General features: G+C 39.8%; 1 long non-coding RNA gene across 1 annotated transcript in view; it reads left to right on the top strand.

Moving 5' to 3' along the window:
• LOC134157457 (uncharacterized) overlaps positions 1–19,361 on the top strand; it is an 82,327-nt gene extending 62,966 nt beyond the window's left edge. The window contains exon 3 of the long non-coding RNA XR_009962331.1: positions 19,262–19,361. This is a non-coding gene — a long non-coding RNA (uncharacterized LOC134157457). The remainder of the gene's footprint in view (positions 1–19,261) is intronic.
• The last annotated feature ends 635 nt before the right edge of the window (positions 19,362–19,996 follow it).

The raw sequence follows: 19,996 nt of genomic DNA, 5'->3' as shown, positions 1-19,996 counted from the left end.
TCACCTGCACACCCCCACCCTCCACTTCCATAAGGTGAATGTGATTACAAGATGCCTTGGGATGGACTATAGTATATCACATTTCTTTGAGGGGACAGCAGCCTCTCTCCCATGGTGACTAGCCTGAAGCCATTCCAATCTGTTTCAGGCCCCTAAATTATTATAATTTCAATAGCACAAGTAAAAATAACACACAAACAAAACTGGCCAAAAAGTTAAAAGGTTGGTAGTTTGTGTTCTCTTCTTTTGAAACTAGCACATTGAGAGGCTTGAGTTAGTTTCAATCATTTTTTGTTTCTCATTCTTTAGGAGAGAAGTGGACTGTGGCCAGGTTTTCCTATCACAGCCCATCTGTGTTATGTGCTAGGGAGACAAAAGAAAAGATTAAAGATGTTACTGTGTAAAACACTTTATGTTTTGGGGGTGGGGAGCAGAGGATCTGGGGAAGATAGAAAATTATTTCCAGTTGAATATTGTACTTAAAAATGATTATAATCTTTTGCTGGTTTCAGTTGTCTGGGGAGTTTGGGATGAATGATGCCACAAATTGCTGATCAGATGTGTCAGAATTAATTTCTGCTTTCCATAATTTTTTTTATAAAGCTTGCTCTGGTTGAACTTTGGGCTGCTTGCCTCTGGAAATAAATTTAAAAGTGGTTTGACATGAAGGTGTAAGTATGGCAAAATGGAGAATAAATGCTAGTGTAGTACTAAGTCTATATGTACTAGAAAATAAAATCCCGCTCATCAAAGGAAAAGCCTGAACAATGTGCCAATCCATCATTTTCCTGAAATGCTCCAGAGTCTTGAAATGCAAATTAACTGCCCAAAGCTGTATTAAAAAGATATTATTCAGGTTGTAATATCAAGTACTCAAGTGTTTGGAAATAGCTTGTCCATGCAATGTGAATTAAAATCTCATGTGCATACGATGCAGTTACTAATTGCATGGTCCAGTGTGTTTTGTTTTAGTGGGACCTTTGCCACTTTTAGGGGAGGGAATGAATGTTACTGACATAGGGAGAAATTATTCTTTATCATGTGGTTAAATATCTGTCCAAACCAGGAAGTCAGAATTATTAATTTCCTCATGGTATTTTCTGTCTTGTCCATGACTTTAAAATCTGAGGCTTCATATGACCAGACTTCATGAGTTAATAATCTTCCCCATGCCCCTATTCGGTACAGGGAAGTACTATCACAAAAGCTTTGAGCATTAACATTATATGCCAAAATCTAATGCCTGATTTGATACCCTGAGTTTGATTTATTGCAAATTTCAGCCTTGTATATGACAGTATATGTTCAAAATACAAGTCTTGTCCTTATTGACAGTTCTGAGCCCTCAGTGAATGGATCAGTTATGAAACTCATTTGGTCACTCACAGAATGAAGACTACGCTAACAGCAACTGCCTAGATAAAGCTTGGAATACATAGCTTGCCTTATGTAACAGACACAAGGCTAAAATGTTCTGCAGGACACATAAAATAAAAATCTAAGAATGGTCATGTTGGTGAGAACAAAGGTCCATCTGACACTACGTCTATCTAGGAGTTATGAGAAGATTCAGGTGGTCATGGAGTATGGAGATTTACAAGATGGTTTTATTAAAAGTGAGGCTAAATACAGACTGTTTTCTGAATCTTTCTATTGGACCATTTCTGTTTCTTTGAGAGGGCAAAGTCATATACCTAATATACAAATCTCTCTTTTATGCCACATTTTTCAAGTTTCTTAAATGAAAGAGAGAAAGAATTTCTTTATTGAAACTGAGTTGCCAGGTACCTTTCCCCTATTTTCATTTTCCAGAATTGCTAACCGTGTTAGCTGAAAATTAAAGGAATTTTGTGTTGGACGCCTCTTGTGTATAAGAAGCTGTCAAAACAGTTGAATGGGAAATCTGGGGCAAGTTTCTTAGTAGGCAGTGTCACCAGCCACACAACTGGCTTCAGAGCTTAATCCAGAGCTGACTGACAATATATGCCCCTCCTTTGTGTTTGCTTGGTTTTTATTATTCTTCTAGCTTGAAAAATTCTGTGCCTCCACCATTGCTGTATATCATAAAAATAATGCAACTGCATGATCATCCATGTGGTCATAGCACTTTACTTAAATGGAAAAGAATCACTCATGCTTTGCCAGTGGGAAAAATGAGCCACATATGGGCTAGAATGAATAAATGACTGAATCAAGATGAGAATTTAGATCAGGTTCCCTAGCTGTCCCCTTTTCCAGCTACCTTCTCCAGCAGCATCAAACGTATCCAGATTTTGTGTTCACATCTGTATTCCAAAATGCCTCTCTGGAAGTAAACATGGCCAACTGTATGGTTTGTGGATTCATTTCTGGTTGCAAGTTACTGGCTGGTTTTGACATATAAAGCATTAAGTCATGTTGGTTCTCCTGACCTGAGACACCTCATTTTATGGTGCTATGTCACTGGAGATTAACAGGATGTTAAAGACGACACTGGGTGTTTTCAATAAGCCTTAATGTAGGAGGTCCTGAAACTGATGCTATGTGGTCTCATATAAGGAATACTTGTTTTGAGGTTTAAGAATTTAAGGAGTCTTTCCTGCGAGTTCCTGCTGGGTTAGCTAAAAAGTAAATTATTTTTTATGAGTTTAAACCCTCACTATTGTATCTAAGCCTGCAAGAAAATTTTGCAGGGCATAGAGAAGCTGAAGGCTTGATTCAGCCTGAAAAGAGAGGAACTGCAGAGAAGACTAAAGAGAAACTTTATGAAAACTTATTTATTTAAGCATGTGCTCATAATCAGCATGATTAGAGCTACAGATCACACTGGAACTACTCACAAGCTTAAAGCTAAATTGATGCTTAAACATTTAATAGTGTAGGACATTCTGCACAAGACTGCACTGGTACTGTCCCATATTTCCACTCCCAGAAGTTTTCTTCAGTTTTTACCATGAGTTTCAACTTCCCATGAGTGTGAGAAAGCCAAAAGTACTCTCTGCAGCTGTGGTGAGCCAATGTTTGTATGGCTCTTAGGAGGCACGGCTTCTCTGACTATTTCTACTGGAGGTAGAGAAATGAATCATGGCGCATTCTCTGGCACTATGTTCAGGTGCTGTCATATAGCTCGTGTGCATACACTTAAACTTGCTGAGCTTACTCCCAAACAGAATGGCTAGATCCAAACTGCCTGTGAGGAATGGTTCCTGGCTATGCTAATCCCTGAGCCATGCTGCTGTGGTGTCTAGGAGAATCTTAGCTGGCACAGACCAAATTACGCCAGGGAGTGCTGCCAGTGGTTAGCAGTATGAACGAATGTCTGCCAGACCTCTGCTCCATGCGCTCATCCTGTTGAGTTTATAGATGGAGATACTGCCTCTGTGGCTCTCCTTGTGTTGTAAAATCTGGGCATTAAGAACTGTCCTTACAAGTCCCAGGGAGGCAATATTGCTGATCCTTGCCATGCAACTGATGGAAAAAGAGGGCAATGGGACTAAGCACCCTTCTTCACACAGGTCCTGTGGTGACCTCTGATCTCAATCAGTCATACTTAATCTTTTACATCATGATAAAAAAAACATTGTCTAAAGAGGATGAGCATGCACAACTCCATAGGCTTTACCTGCACTACTAAGAAGTCAAGCACTGCACTACCTAATTTAGTTGCTCAAATTTTAAGCCCATTATGCACCACGCTTGGCTGTGAATGAATTCCTAAACCAGAAGGCTCCTCTGAAGATCTCCTTTAAAGGCCTCTATCTCATACCAAGCTGATTATAATGCAACTTTACAAGTCTTAGAATAGAACTTTGTTCATCTTCCTTACTGAGTGTGGGCTGCTGGCTGGAAGACTGCTTTTTGGTGCTGGGTAACTGTTCAGCATAATGGCCTTTATGAATTCCACTGGTATGTACTGTAATAATATTAATCATGATGAACTCATTTGGCACTAATAGGAATGTCATATGTACTGGTATAAGAACATTCACTGCAGTTCATCATTAATTAACTGGGCTATTATTTTAAAGTGTTACCAGACATGGTATGTAAAAATGGTTTACTTTGCAATCTCCTAGTGTTGAAATCATGTAGGCTTTTTTGCTATGGTTTATGTCAGAGAAAATCACAACAGAAAGAGCAAAGAATCCAAGACTAAGATAATATATTTCAGCTGTATAACCTTTGGAAATATAAGAATGAAGCACTTAACATATAGGCAAAGTACTATTAATGTAGTGGCCTATCTAGTCTGGTATCCTGTTTCTCAACATCTCTTCTGCCAGATACTTCACATATAAAAGAGAAAGAACACAAATGGGGAATTATATTCTGAAAACCAGAATTTTAGTATATCTTACTAAAGGTATGAAGCTTACATGGTAGTCTTTGCTGTAGGTATGAAGCTTACATGGTAGTCTTCTGTAAAGGTCACTCATTATTATTTGAACATCCCAGTAAATAAAATTGGCTGTTTCTTCTTTAACCACTAGTTTGTCATCATGCTTAAAGAATTCTAGAGAAACCACTTCTGATTTAGGTAGAGGGGAAATAAAGAAATAGGCCTGGAAGAAACTCCTGGCTCCTGATCCCTTGTCCCCTAACAGTTTAGCTGACCTTTCTTAAGTGGATCAAGATTCATCCTGAAATTAACTAGGTTTCTTGCTACTGAAGACTGTCACAGAACCCCATTCCAGTTACAAACCTTCTACTTGTCAAATGTCATGTATTTGTTGCTAATTAATTCTTGTGCTAAATCTGGCTTTCAGATTAAACAGTACTTATTCCTCTCTGGCCTTACTCTTTTGATGCGTTTATGGAGCACGCCACTCTCAGACTTTACTTGTTAGACTAAACTAAGTGTTTTAATTTCATCTCATAAGACATGTTGTTCTTTCCCTCTTAATGTCCTAATGACTTTCCTTTCCTCTCTTCTCCAGTCATAAGTCAACTGTCAAGAACTCAAACTATGGTTTTGGGTCATCGGAACCGTAGACAATACAATATAGTACAGTCAACATTGTCCTGATGCTGCTTTTGACAGTGGTGTTTATGTGTCCCTATTCTTGCATGAAATACCTCTCCATCTGTATCCTAGCTCTTCAATATTGCCATTTAACAATTTATCCAGATATTTTTCATATTAATCTTTTCCAACCAATGGGCCTACAACTTCAAGCAAGTGATTTTGTTGCACAGCTCCTTTAGCTATAGTCATATGGATAGCTTTAAGTTGTTTCTAAGGTCTAGAAACTATAATCTTGGGTCTACAAGGCTTTTATAAAATAAAGAGAAGCTGCAGCCTCTCAGGCTGATTCAGAATCTCAGTTTAGACAGTTAACATGAGCACCCAAGAGCAGCATCCTTGCCCATGTGTGACTTAAAATTACTACTGCTAACTTTCATCCTTTTTCTCCTATTGCTCAGAATCACCTCTTATGACAATTTGCATTGGTGAAATTCCCAGCTCTGTCACCTGTAACTCTAAGACAGCTTTCAGGTAGTTAATGACTAATGGAAATAAAATAGGTATTAAGGCTTATCCTTGAGGATGCTTGGTGGAAGAATAAGACTGGCAGCTCCCCCTCCCCAAGATATAATCTTCTTTTCAGCTAAACAGGTAAAAATTATGGTAATCTCTATTATTTCTCTTGTAAATAGTAATCCTCAGTGTGGCTCTGTTGTTTTTTTTTAAATTATTTTGTGAAAACTGAATAGTTTAGTTCACTATATTTCCCTTAGCCATAAACAATTTATCTGATAATCAGAGATGAGTTTTGCCTGTAAAAACCTTTTTCAGATACATCCACACACATTTCATTATGCCCTTGAGCTTCTGCTCCATGCCTTCACACTTTCTTTTCTTTATAATTCTTTGTCATGATACACTTTTTAGAGAGGTACAAAACTGTCTGAGAAAAATAACATAATCCACTCACTTAGTTGCTTGATCGCTCTACTTTTATTATAGCTGCTTTAACTAGCTTACACTAGAGTGCTGAAATCTGTCTCATTGATCTTTTTAATTTCCAGGGACCCACTGGCACAACTGCCTTGCATTAAGTACCAAAGACTTGAAGAGTTACATAATGTTATGAAATGAAAATTCCACCATGCTGAACTGATGACTTATTCTAATAAAAAAACCTTTTCTCATAGCACAGTTTTTCACCATTGTTGATTCTTTAATTGGGGAGAGAATTTCAAGGACATAGCAGGATCAGAGTTACAAAAAAGTCCTTCAAAATAAAAGGATATCCAATGATGGAGAGACCAACCGTGGTTTTAATCTTGAATGTCTTGGTTTTATCAGAACTTGTACTGAATTTCTTTTTCATACATCTAATTCTAAAGCCAGAAGAACAGGGTTTAAATTGTCCTTATTTGAATTAGTAAACAAAAATTACATATATATGTATGTGGAAAATTCCTTTGGAACAGTTGTTTTCTTGCTTCGACAGGTTTCCTGGAATAAAAAGAGAAATAGAGCTCAATTTTTCTCATTCTACACTCACTACTGATTCTAAAGTATTAACAAACTTAAGCAAAATGTAAAGCTAAAATTGCTCCAGTAGATCTATACACTAAGTAAAAGGATTGTTAACCCCTAAGAACCAGGTGGTCTTGATATATACAAACTCCAGCAAATGAATATACTCATAAGTTAAGTGAACCATGACACTTCAGCAGCCAATGAGTAATAACTCATGATTAAGGTGTTTTGCAGTGTGCTCCAAAGTTTGCTCCAGGTCAAAATAAGTTCCCAACTAGGCTTGCCATAGCTTCTAGTAACTCCTTACCTTCTTGGTGTGTATGTCACTAAAGCTTTAATGCAAACACATCTTCAGTTAGTGCTTAATAGTTGGTGAGTGTATTCCAAGGGGATCATAGAAACACAGAATCATAGAGTGGTTTGGGTAGGAAGGGACCTTAAAGATCACCCAGTTCCAACCCCCTGCCATGGGCAGGGACACCTTCCACTAGACCAGGTTGCTCAAAGCCCTGTCCAACCTGGCCTTGAACACTGCCAGGGATGGGGAAGCCACAGTTTCTCTGGGCAACCTGTGCCAGTGACTCACCACCCTCACAGTGAAGAACTTCTTCATAGAATCATAGAATCATAGAATAGTCAGAGTTGGAAAGGACCTTAAGATCATCTAGTTTCAACCCCCCTGCCATGGGTAGGGACACCTCAAACTAAACCATGTCACCCAAGGCTCTGTCCAACCTGGCCTTGAACACTGCCAGGGATGAAGCATTCACAACCCATTCCAGTGCCTCACCACCCTAACAGGAAAGAATTTCTTTCTTATATCCAATCTAAACTTCCCCTGTTTAAGTTTTAACCCGTTACCCCTTGTCCTATCACTACAGTCCCTAAGGAAGAGTCTATCCCCAGCATCCCTATAAGCCCCCTTCAGATACTGGAAGGCTGCTATGAGGCCTCCACGCAGCCTTCTCTTCTCCAGGCTCAACAGCCCCAACTTCCTCAGCCTGTCTTCATATGGGAGGTGCTCCAGCCCCCTGATCATCCTCGTGGCCCTCCTCTGGACTTGTTCCAACAGTTGCATGTCCTTTTTATGCTAAGGACACCAGAACTGCACACAATACTCCAGGTGAGGTTTCACAAGAGCAGAGTAGAGGGGCAGGATCACCTCCTTCGACCTGCTGGTCACGCTCCTTTTGATGCAGCCCAGGATACGGTTGGCTTTCTGGGCTGCGAGCGCACACTGCCGGCTCATGTTCATTTTCTCATCAACCAACACCCCCAAGTCCTTCTCTTCAGGGCTGCTCTGAATCTCTTCTTTGCCCAGCCTGTAGCTGTGCCTGGGATTGCTCCGACCCAGGTGTAGGACCTTGCACTTGGCATCGTTAAACTTCATGACGTTGGCATCAGCCCACCTCACAAGCGTGTCGAGGTCCCTCTGGATGGCATTCCTTCCCTCCAGCATGTCAACCGAACCACACAGCTTGGTGTCATCAGCAAACTTGCTGAGGGCGCACTCAATCCCACTGTCCGTGTCAGCGACGAAGATGTTGAACAAGATCAGTCCCAGCACCAATCCCTGAGGGACACCACTTGTTACTGGTCTCCAGCTGAACATTGAACCATTGATCACAACTCTTTGTGTGCAGCTATTCAGCCAGTTCTTTATCCACAGAGTGGTCCATCCATCAAACTGATGTCTCTCCAATTTAGAGACAAGGATGTCATGTGGGACAGTGTCGAATGCTCTGCACAAGTCCAGGTAGATGACATCAACTGCTCTACCCGTGTCCCTCAGTTTCGTAGCCCCATCATAGAAGGCCACCAAATTGGTCAGGCAGGATTCCCCCTTAGTGAAGCCATGCTGGCTGTCACCAAGCACCTTGTTGTTTTTCATGTGGGTTAGCATGCCTTCCAGGAGAATCTGCTCCAAGATTTTGCCAGGCACGGAGGTGAGACTGACTGGTCTGTGATTCCCTGGGTCATCCATTTTCCCCTTCTTGAAAATGGGGTTTATATCACCCTTTTTCCAGTTGTTGGGAACTTCACCTGACTGCCATTCATTTTCAAATATGATGGACAGTGGCTTTGCAACTTCATTCGCCAGCTCCTTCAGGACCCGTGGATGGATTTCATCAGGTCCCATGGACTTGTGCATGTTCAGCTTCTTAAGATGGTCTCGAACCAGATCCTCTCCTACACTGGGCCCAAGGTCTTCATTCTCACAGTTCCTGCTTCTGCCTTCCAAGAATTGGGTGGTTTGGTCAGAGTCTTTGCCAGTGAAGACTGAGGCAAAGTAGTCATTAAGCACCTCAGCCTTCTCCAAATCCAGGGTAGCCAGTTCTCTTGACAGCTTCTGGAGAGGGCCCATGTTGTCCCTAGTCTGTTTTTTATTCGCAATGTAATTATAGAATCCCTTCCTATTATCTTTCACATCGTTAGCCCATTTTAATTCTAACTGGGCCTTAGCTTTCCTAACCTGGTCTTAGCTTCCTGGCCAAATAATATCTGATATAAATCTGTTAATCTTCCTAATATCTGATATAAATCTCCCCTCTGACAGTCTAAAGCCATTCTCTCTTGTCCCATCCCTGCATGCCCCTGCAAAAATTCCCTCTCCGGATTACTTGTCAGCCCCTAAAGGGGGTACTGGAAGCTGCTGTGAGGTTTCCTACGAACCTTCTCTTCCCCAGGCTGAACAAGTACAACTCTCTCAGCCCTGCTGTCACCTGGGGTCTAAGGGGATCATTCACTAAAGTGACAATTTGAAAGAATACTCCTCCTACAATACTTAGAGGAGGAAATGATACAGGTGTAGGGACATCATGGGAAAAAGGGTGTCTATGTGAGTGGGAAAAATGAGATTACGTGTTGCAGTATCTGTTAATGAGTACAGGTGTCTGAACCTGGTTTGGTACATGCACAACTCACTTTTGTTATCTCATGCTTTGGCCAGTATCTTAAGAAGTGTCTTCTAGCCAGTTTTTGTTTCCTGTGTGGGAGAGCTAACTCCCTGCTTAAACTCCCTTATTATGGTACTGTGTGGTTTTAATTCGTTGATCCTCAGTTGGTTTAGTATGAATGGTGTCATTGTGTCACGGCTGTCTTAAGGAGCAAAATCACACTGTTGATCAGTTCACCATGGTTTATAGAAGAGATGGGAGGATCTAGGAATGCATCATTAAATTCGGTAAGAGAAGAAAATTCTTTGTGTTTTTTATTTTTATTTATATATCTATGTGGTTTTATCCGTATTGCATCACTACTACTCCCATCTTTCTTTTCACTTGATATTGATAGAAAAAAAGAAACACTTGGGGTAGGGGAAGTGGATTTTCAGAGATTTACATAAATTACAGCCAGGATGAACCTTTTGTCTTACCAGAATAAATTAGGTGATAAAACCTTCACAGTGTGGTCCCATCACCAAGTGCATGAATCTCCAGATGAATTGGCGAATCTGTCTGAGGAGGATGTCCAGCCCAGATGAATCATGGTGGGGACATGTTTTTCTCTGTTAAGGACAGTTAAAGGCATCCCATTGCACATGAGTACCTCCTTTATAGTTAGCATATATCTAGTTACAATAAACTGCAATGTTTAAACCCCAGAAATTCTGTTTGTGTTGGTAGCAATACTAGAAACCTATCTACAAAAAGCTTATGAGTAATATATAGTAAATGTGTTGCATAGGTCTTTGGTGAGCTTTTGTATCTTTTAATAGAGATGGACTTTTCAGACTCCTGAAATACTCATAGCTTTCTTTCCATACCTTATTTTTTAAAATTTTCTACCTTTTTATCAAAGCTCTTGGGATGGTCTCACTAGGACTTTTCTTCCATGTCCCCCTGTTTATATGTCAAAAGATCCCATTGTCTTCCCATTCTTTTATTTCCATTGTCAAGAAAAAATACAAGTCCTGTGCCTTGGATGCTTTAATCATATTAAAATAATACAAACTGCAAAATAAAGACCTTCAGCTTGGTTTCATTCCATCTAACTTTAAGCATGAGACCAACTTGCCTAAGGGTTCATACTCCTCAGCTCCCTATACAGGCAATGAGCGTGTCTGTCTGCATCTGTTGGTTATAGATGAAAAATAGGCTCCAATTTAGTTATCTCACTTTAATGTTCAACTGATGCAAGATGAAGCAGAAGAATAATCTATAATCCTAGTTTTCATGACAAAAAGCAGCCTCCCAGGCAGGATGTACTAACCTTTCCTAGAAAATCAGCCGCATCTCATTTCTTTAGTTTCCCTGTAAACTAATATGACCGACTGGAATATTCGGACCTCCAAGTGCATTCATTTAGGGTGGGAGACAAGAGAAGAAAAAGAAATTAAAAAAAAAGAGCATTTAACAATTAGCAAAGTCTCTTTTATAAAGTTTGGACATTTCTTCTCAGGATCAGGAACTACAAAGGAGGGTAGAGAGAGGAAGTCACGGAGTACTATTGGAGCAGCACAGTGCTGCAGAAGCACATCATAGGTTTTGGCTATTTTGTACTAAGCAAAGTCCAGCATGTCACCTAGCATAATGCTGTAATGAAACTGGCAAAATAAAATGTAAAAATAAAAGAGAAAATGCCAATGTGTTTGTCATTAGATCTCTTTCAGAGCTATAATCCATTCTTGATTTTTCTTTTGTTATATTTCCCCTTTGTGGATACAGGCCAGAAAAAACATAGTTGTGCAGGCTGAAAAGGAGGATAACAAATAGTACTTTGTGTTCTTGGGTGAGATGGATGAGAGGTGGCAGGCTGAGGCTTCATTTGGAAATGATCCTACATACGGGAGTCTGATTTTCACACTTGGTATGGAGGACCTTTTTTCTACAAAGTCTGAAGTCAGCTTTGGGCTGTTGCTCCAGTTGTACAAAACACTAGTAATGACAGTGTTTTAAAATTTGCTTGAAAACTGCTTGTGACACCTGTTTCCTTCTAAAATCTTTCTGAGAGAGGAAGACAGCAGGAAGCTTTTCCTACAGCTAAGGCTCTGACTTGAGACTTGGGATTTCTGTTTCCAAATTTGACATGTTCTAAGCAGGTGATGTGGATTACGCTTTTGGGGGTAACAGGGTCATTTTGGAGACTCAACTGGACATGGGGTTTGAGGGTGCCCAGATCACTTGTGGCATGGAGGCAAAGCCCCCAAATTCCTGCACACAAAGCTTAGTGTGTTCTTTACTTCAGTTTCTTTACCATGAAATGAAATCGATGGCACTTCCTTGAGAGAGAACTAAAGAGCTCAGATGTACATTCATGTAGGCAATAGATGGCTAATCTAAGAATCATGGTTTAGCTACACATATTATAATATCAAAGGTCAGCAGTGTGCAGTACTACATCCATGAATCAAGGTACTATGTAAAATAGTTATATACTTTAATCCTGAGGGCCTCAGAAATACTTGAGGAGGATTTTTCACTGAAGTGCAACTAGCTTTCCTCCTGAAGATCATAAAAGCCCCAGGGAAACTGCACACTTCTCAGTGTGAGATTCAGGACCTTTATGATGTTTCATTTCTCAGAAACTGCTGTATCCAGTAAAGTTACGTAAGTCCTGATTTTGGACTTTCTTTGGATATGTCTATAATAGTAAATCAAACCGTGCCAAGAACATTCCTTGTGCACTGGAACTTTAGCATTTATAGTGTTTAGTCAATCTGTGACATGCTTTCAGCCCATGCTGACTGGCACTACCCTGAGCAATTCCCAGGCATTTCAGGAATTAGGACAGGATTAATCCCAGCAGACAGTCTGGATGTAACCATCCTGATTCGGAGGACAGGAGATTTGGAGAACATGGATGTGGAACAGCCCATGCGAGTTGGCCCCTGAGCTAGAAAATGGTCCAGGGTACATTTAATGTATAAAACGTTGCAGATGTAGCCTGGAGGTCTAAGATCTTACATGTGCAAGTATAATAAAAATTCATTGACCTTTCTGTCAGGGTAGACATTTTTTCTAGCATACTATTTTGCCATCTGTACAGTTTTTTAAACTCTATTTAAATTAGATCTATATTTCTCTCTATATAGAGAGAGATATATATCTGTATATCTGCTGTGTTATGTATAGGTGCTTTAGCTACCAGGCTTTCCCTTTTGGACTGTGTCACAGAATTCTATAAAACAATAATTGACTAATCTTCTGTGAGGCTGTATCAAAATCTAATTCAAGAGCTGTTTGATTAGCAGTCTATGGGGTTGATTTCCTACATTCACATGTGACTCTTCTGTGAAGTGTTATCAGCAGTAAAAAAGGGTCAGATGGAATAGTAAGATTTCCCATAAAATTTGCAAATGCTACTGCTCAAGATCCCTATCTAGAAACCCAGGGGGGGAAAGAAGCAGTTTCTGTGCCTTTCCCAATCAATGCCTTCCATCCCAAAGCGCTGTCTGATACGTAAAAGGAAAAAAATGAAATCCTTTGTGTGTAGATAATCACAAAAAAATCTTTGACAATAGTAATGAGCTGCTTTCCAGCCTTTCACACAAATGGTTCCTGGCTTAGTGTTGTTTTCATGCCTCCCTCCTTCTGCTCCCTTTCCCCCAGAGCACTGAAGTTGCAACACTCTGGGAGCACTTCCAGGGACTCCATTCTTGCTTCTTTCATTATTACTCTCCCCAAAACTTGAAACAGAATCAGTGATGCAAATCATCCCAATGGGAGCTGTGATGAGGGGAGAGAGGTCACAAGCACAGGGACGTGATTGTTTCATTCCCCAGTAAGAGGCACAGGGCTGCAGACCTGTGTCAGGCTTATACCTGATACAGACCTGTGACAGGTGTACAGATGTTTATGTTCAGTGACAGAAGGATGACTTGAAAAGAAAGCAGTGCAGAAATTAAATATGTGACTGAATACCGCTGTTTTTTTTGGAGAGCTTATATTACCTACCCTTACTGTCATCTGCTTCTCCTATTTGTCACTACTATCACTCCATTAACCCTTTTTTCCTCATTCTCTCTTCATTGCAGCCCCAGGAGCTTTTTTTTTTTTTTCCTGGAAATTTTACAACTTCCATCTTAGCTCAGGCAAGAAGCTTTCCTGTGTATTTTCATACTGAGTTTCTGCTGAAGGCAGAGGGATGTGAGGGATGTAGCCTGCACACAGAGAGGGCACGCGTTGCGTTTCTCTGTTATGGTTCTGCTGCTACCAGCACCAATTTGTTACATCCCCCAGATGACTTGCTTTCACTGCGGTGCTCCCAATTTCCCTGACATACTTTTGCTTCAATAAAAGGTCCTTATATAGGGGTTCAGCTCATGGGTATTTAACAAAAGGACTTCCCTTTTTTTCTGTTGTGTCTCCATATTTTTTAAAACATACAGAGTTACTTTCCCTTAATAAAGGAATAGCCTTTCTCCTCAGCTCCTTCTCAGTAATAATCCCACAGTGGGAGTTAAGATTGAAAAGGTAGATTGACCATCCTGCTGTCATGCAGCTGAACCAAGCTTGATACATGTGTCCCATAAGGTACAGATGTTTATTGTTCCAAAATAGATTAATATTGGATTCTTATTTTTTTTTTCCAGAAGCTTTATTAAAACTATTACTAATAAAGCATTGGTATGACTGGAGTAATACAACAGAAAAAAAAAGTGACATCTCTCCAAACTTCAGATGTGCTGGTTTGTGCACATACCTATTTTGTTAGCAAATGGAAATGTCCGCAAGGAGATCTGTTTCTGTTTTTGATCTTTCCCACTTACTTATCAGATGAAGTTGAATAGATCTAGATCAAGATTTTTCATCATGTAACACCTGAGCCTCATGCCAGTGTGACACACTCTCCTGGCTCATCTTCCAAGTACGATCTTCCAAGTGCTATGTACAGGGAAGGAAAGTGGCTGCATCCTACAGCATGGTGTGGGGAGGAGTGAACTCCTATGCACACTGCTGTGAAGCATGAAACATGTTAAAGAGTCGGTGCAAATAATCTAGGTCTTCAAATATGAAACTACTACTCCTATTTTCATCATTATTATTATTATTAATTGTAAGGAAAATCTACCAGCTAGTGCTGGGGTAAGGTTCAGTTTGTTACAGCTCTGTGTTATCCCTATTTTAGATTTCATAGGGTTATCGTGTGCCTTTTCTAGCACATACAACTGGTCTTTAATGTTTTTTAACGTGGTAGTTATTAATGGAAGACAAGTTTGCGGTTTTCAGGATAAAAGAGTGTGTAAACTTAAAATAAATTGCAAAGTTATCCTAGGTACTTTATTGTCCCATTACCACAGCATTTGGCATCGTGAAACTTTCTGGACTTCAACAGCTTGGTGCAAAAGTTATTGGAGTGAGGTTGGAATACAGACAGGTCCTCCAATAGCATCATTCTCCTTGGAAACTGGGATAAAGATCAGTGTGAATTCAATACTCTGGTCTGGAGGTTCAGGAGAAGAATGAATTTATTCTGGGCATTTCAGCACACCCCACCAGACCTATCAGTGTTTCTTTTCTAAGTTCTATTGGCAGGGATTTTAAATTGTTGCTGTCTAAGATTTTCCTCACCTGTACCCTAAGTTAATTGGTTTAGGTTCATTTACTTGGCTGGCATGAATGGGTCACTTGTTTGTTAATAGGCAGTATCTGTCTTGGGGAACTCGCTTTATGCTTGTGTTTAGAGTAAAAAATAAATCGGAGCAATACACAGTCCTTAGTTATCACCAGTCTTAAAAACTGGTTACAAGTTTTACCTCGTACTTACACATATGCCTGTGTTCAAGAGCGCAAATACTTCTGCTGACTTCACTCAACTACTCATATGGTTAATGTTATGCATGTGCCCAGGAGCCTTGCTGATTTGTGGCCTAAGGTCACATCTATTAAAAGTCATAACAAAACACTAAAACCTCTCCTACTTATCCAAACCCTGTTAATCTAAACTACTTTCATGTCTCTGTTCCATTTTGCTAATCAAGGTTTCAGTAGAGTTGCTCTGTCCTTGACAAAGTACTTCTGGCTCCCAATGCCTTTAATGAGAGCCCCAAGTGTGTATCTGAGGCTGGAATTTGGATCTAATGGAAGGTGGATTTTTCAAACCTTCTGTGAAGTGCTTCACAAAATAAGGGGTTTCAGTTTTTATACCCACACATCAAATTATACTTACAGTTACCTTTGGCTGAACAATTCTTGGAATTTCTTGCTATCACATCCAAAAATATGACACATTGAATGCATATCAGCTGCATATATAAAGCATTGTACTGTAAGACAGCATAGGGTTGTCAGGGTTTATACTGAAAATGCTGCTTGGATTATTCCTTGTGCCACAATTTCAGGTCAGTTTTCTTTACCTAGACAGTTTTTTTTTTATATGCATTCATTTGCTTTTTAGTAACCCTGAGGTTAAGAGCACCTGTGACTTTCTAGATCTACTCTTGTCTACTGTGGAAAAAAAGAAAAGACAGCTAATTGTTAAAAAATAGAAGCTTTAGTTTTTCTGTCAAGGTGTTTTTCACTGACAATAGAAGCTTGATAGATACTTACAGATCACAGAAAAATGTATTTAACTCTTGAACTAAGAGAAAAACAGTTAAAAATACGCTCATTCTGCTGATAATTTACAAGCAAGATTCCGACAGAGTGAAAAAATCTTGTACTCATGATTCAAAAGCACCTCTGCATTCAGCAGCTGAATATATTTTCAGGAGTCAATACTTTGAGATCTGCAGGAGCTGAAACAGTACTAACAGATAGGGACACACTCCAGCAAAGCAGTACAGAAACCATTTCTTAGAAAATAAATTAAGAGAAATGTCTAGGATAAATGGAGTGAATTCCTCCCTGAACAGATTTATCTCTTCACACAGACTTCAGAAAAGCTTGGTGGCTAGTGTAGACTAGGCACGTAACTTTAAAAGGTTGAAAATGAATGGGGTATATCTCAGCCGAGGTGTCTGGTTATGTGCTGGATCTGTTTTCTGGGCACTGAATATCTTCAAGACTTGACGGAGAAATACCCAAGCAGTTATCACTATTGAAATCAAAGGGAGTTAGGTGCTCCTCCCAAAGGTGCCAAGTCACTTAAAACAGCCTTCAGGCCACCCAAGCTGGGTAAATATGTGGACATTATATACCTAAATCTCAGACACTGTTTTAGACATCTTGTACAACTGTTATGATTGAGACTTTTCTCTGACACTGTTCCCTGTCACGGGATGCCCACATTCAGTCGAGTGACTCTTCCTCTCCAGGATGTATCTATAATAATAGTCCTGTAATACCAATGGCTGCACTAGCCCCTACCCCACTAACAAAGATCTTGCAGATTTTGCTGTCTGTTGAGCTGCTTTTGAGAGAAGTATGAGACCACTTTCACCACTGCTTCTCCTATACCAGGAACTCTCTGGGGAAGGAGACACCTATTTTGCAGTTTTGAATGAAGGGCCACTCAGCCATGGCCCTGTCTCTAGCTCTTCCCCATGTAGGACCAGGTGCACCAGAACATGCTGTAGCGTTACCTAAGATCCACGGATGGAGATAAATTTCAGCATTGCATGGATGAGCCATTCTGAAGCTCCAGAGAAGCCTCATTATGTCTGTTAAACCTCAGTTCCTAACCTAACTCCTTCTGAGTCACAAGTCTGCTTTTTAGCTCCACTGGGTACTGATGTTAAGTGCCCTAAGCACATAGCTTGGCTATAAGTCTAAAACATTTTGTAAACTATACCTAATATTTTCAAAGACTCAGACAAGGTAAGGCTATTACTGAGTTTTATGGCTTGATGATTGCTAAGGCCTTTAAAAATCAAAATTATTTAAAGAACTGCACAATTCCAGTTGTTTTGTGTTTAAGTTGCTTTGCTAATTTCTCAGTGAGATAGTATTTATTTTTTCAATAGGAGTGTTCCTTAATTTCATGACATGATCTGATTTCTCAGTAAGAATTATTTTTCAGATCTGACTTTATTACGAATTCGGGGTCTCAAAGGGATCTAAGCTTCTAATTTTCAATGCAAGCCAAGCGCATAAATGCTTTTGGTAATCTGGGCAAGAGTCAATGTGTAGCTGGTTTTGTAGCAAGCTCTCATAATGCCATCATTTGAATCGAAAACATCCAGGGAGAATATTTGCTTGTGGTAATGGATATTTTATGTGAGAAGCATTTTATTGCTGGGAAAAATTTCCTACCTAACACAGATTTTGGGTTAGAATCAAACAAAACCCAACAATGTGTGTTCAAGACCAGGTTAGACGAGGCCTTGGGTGATATGATTTAGCGTTAAGGTGTCCCTGCCCACGGCAGGGGGGGTTGGAACTAGATGATCTTAAGGTCCTTTCCAACCCTAACGATTCTATGATTCTATGACAGTATAATAAACACAAATTCATCTTTTTCAGTGAAGGTAGAAGTTATTAATTCTTCTAATGGACGGATTGTTCTGACTTTGGAAAGAGATTGACAAACACTTTATAGATTTATTTTTTGTCTTCAGTACTAGCACAACCTTCCTCCTTTTCCAAATTCTTCCTGTCATCATAGCAATTCAGTGCTGCTGATTTAGTGAATAGGATTGAGGGAGACAAGCAATCCAGCATGTTGAATTTGAACTCTGACCTTCCCTTTGCATTGTTGCGCAACTTCTTAGTTTTGCTAATCAAAAAGCATTTGCCTTCCCCCTTTTTTCTTAAACGAGCAAAAACTAGAGTTGTAGAGGGACAGGGTGGTTTTGGAAATGATCAAGAAAAGACACCTGTACATTTCTGTGGTTTGGCTCTGTGTTAAGCATTTCTTGTGGTTCTGAAACTTGATATTATTTGCATTGTTCTTCAAATATCAAGATAGAACTAAATTCCTTAAGATTCCTGTTATGTTTAACACTGGAACATCTCCAAGCACATGACTGCTCATAAGTTGTCTTCATCAATACTGAGCTCTTGACATACAGTTCATGGTAAATTGAGATGGACAAGACATCAAGTGCATTTTAGCTCTACAACAGCTAACTCACAGAGACTTCCAGTATGGTTCTGCACGTTGTGAAAGACCACAATGCTCTTACTAGAACTGTGGTGTGTTAATGCTTGCTAGTGTTCCATTAGGTCATACAGTGGGAAAAAGTACAAAAATAACAAACTCTTTAGTCCGCTAATTGCAGGCTTGCTAAGTGATATTCCATTTCTGGTGGATTTTTTTCCTCTCCACTGCTCTGATTAATGGCTATTCAAAACACATAAAAAAAGTCTTCTGTAAAAAAAAAAAAAAAAAGAAAAACAAAAATCACATTGCACCTGAAAGATCATTTACTTGAATTTCTACTGCAAACTGTGCATTTCAGTGTGTAGCCACAGGACTTAAAACACCACTGATGTATCCCATTTGACTTATTCGTTCCAGTGATACCCAACTTTTGAGAAAATCATCAGCTGAGTTGTGACTTAGGTGTGCACTGAATTTGGCCTTTCTACTTCCCTGGTTTTAGGGCTGCAAATTTTGCTTGTTTTAGCACAAATGTTGCCTGTATATCTGGGACATTTTCCTTCTCTGTGCCCTATGAAAGAAACCTGCATGTCAGTGGAAAGTTTCCCACAGACACTGAGGACTTGTGGATAGCTCTTACACAGTAGGAGCTCTCAAAACTCTTGTTTCAGGGGAAGTTAATGGTTTTATCTTGGTAGTTCATGAAAGAGGGCTTTTGTGAAACCAGCTTTGTTATCTTTTGTTTGAGATGTGCTTTCAAGAGCCTTGAGGATTTTGATAGCAAGTACTTAGTAAACAACATTTATTATTATTTGATATGGACACCTAGCATGTAAAATAACAGAATTTTTTGTCAATCTATTTCAGTCATGTCACTATTTCAAAAGGTCTGCCTTTTAAGAAGCACCATCCAGGAACACTGCTCAGCCTTCAGGGAGCTGCTCAGCTAGACCATGGTTGCCTGTGAAGAAAGTATGTAAGTGTATGAACTTTTTGCTTCTGGGCTACTAGGCCAGATACAGAGCTCACTACACTGGTGAAAAGTAATTGCTACAGTTGTTCGAGATTTGTGAGTTCTTAACAATAAGACCTCACAAAAATGGCCCACAGTTAAGTTGGAGAACATTTTGAGCATCATCCGTATTACACTTTCTACAGAAGATAGGAAAGTGCCACCTCCCACACTGTGCAGACAACTCTGTCACAATGACTCTGGGCATCCCTGCTCAAGTGTAAACTACCCCTACAGTGTCACTGAAAGCCCGGATTCCACAGGTCAACAATCTCGTGTTGCAACTTCAAAATAAAAGCTTTTTGCTCACTGAAATACTGAAGTGCTTTCCCACAGAGCAGACTCTGTTTTGGAGCAGCTGTCAAACCCCTTTGCAATTTTGCTTTCAAAAGTCATTTAATTATGACACTAAAATGAAATGGAGAAAATTAATAAAAAATTGGCTTTCATCAGATATTGGGTTAAGCGCTAGTCTGTGTTGTCAAATGCTTTTCTCCCTACTGGTGGTCTCAGAGCAGATCATTGCAAGGTCCTTCTTGCAAATCACGTAGGTTACACTTCATGTAATACTTCTGAAATATAAGAAGATA

This window comes from Pezoporus occidentalis, unplaced genomic scaffold, assembly GCF_034315485.1.
Source record: "Pezoporus occidentalis ecotype Australia unplaced genomic scaffold, CSIRO_AGI_Poc_V1 ctg96, whole genome shotgun sequence".
In the NCBI taxonomy this organism is placed as follows: Eukaryota; Metazoa; Chordata; class Aves; order Psittaciformes; family Psittacidae; genus Pezoporus; species Pezoporus occidentalis.
This window is presented reverse-complemented; position numbering and strand designations above follow the sequence as displayed.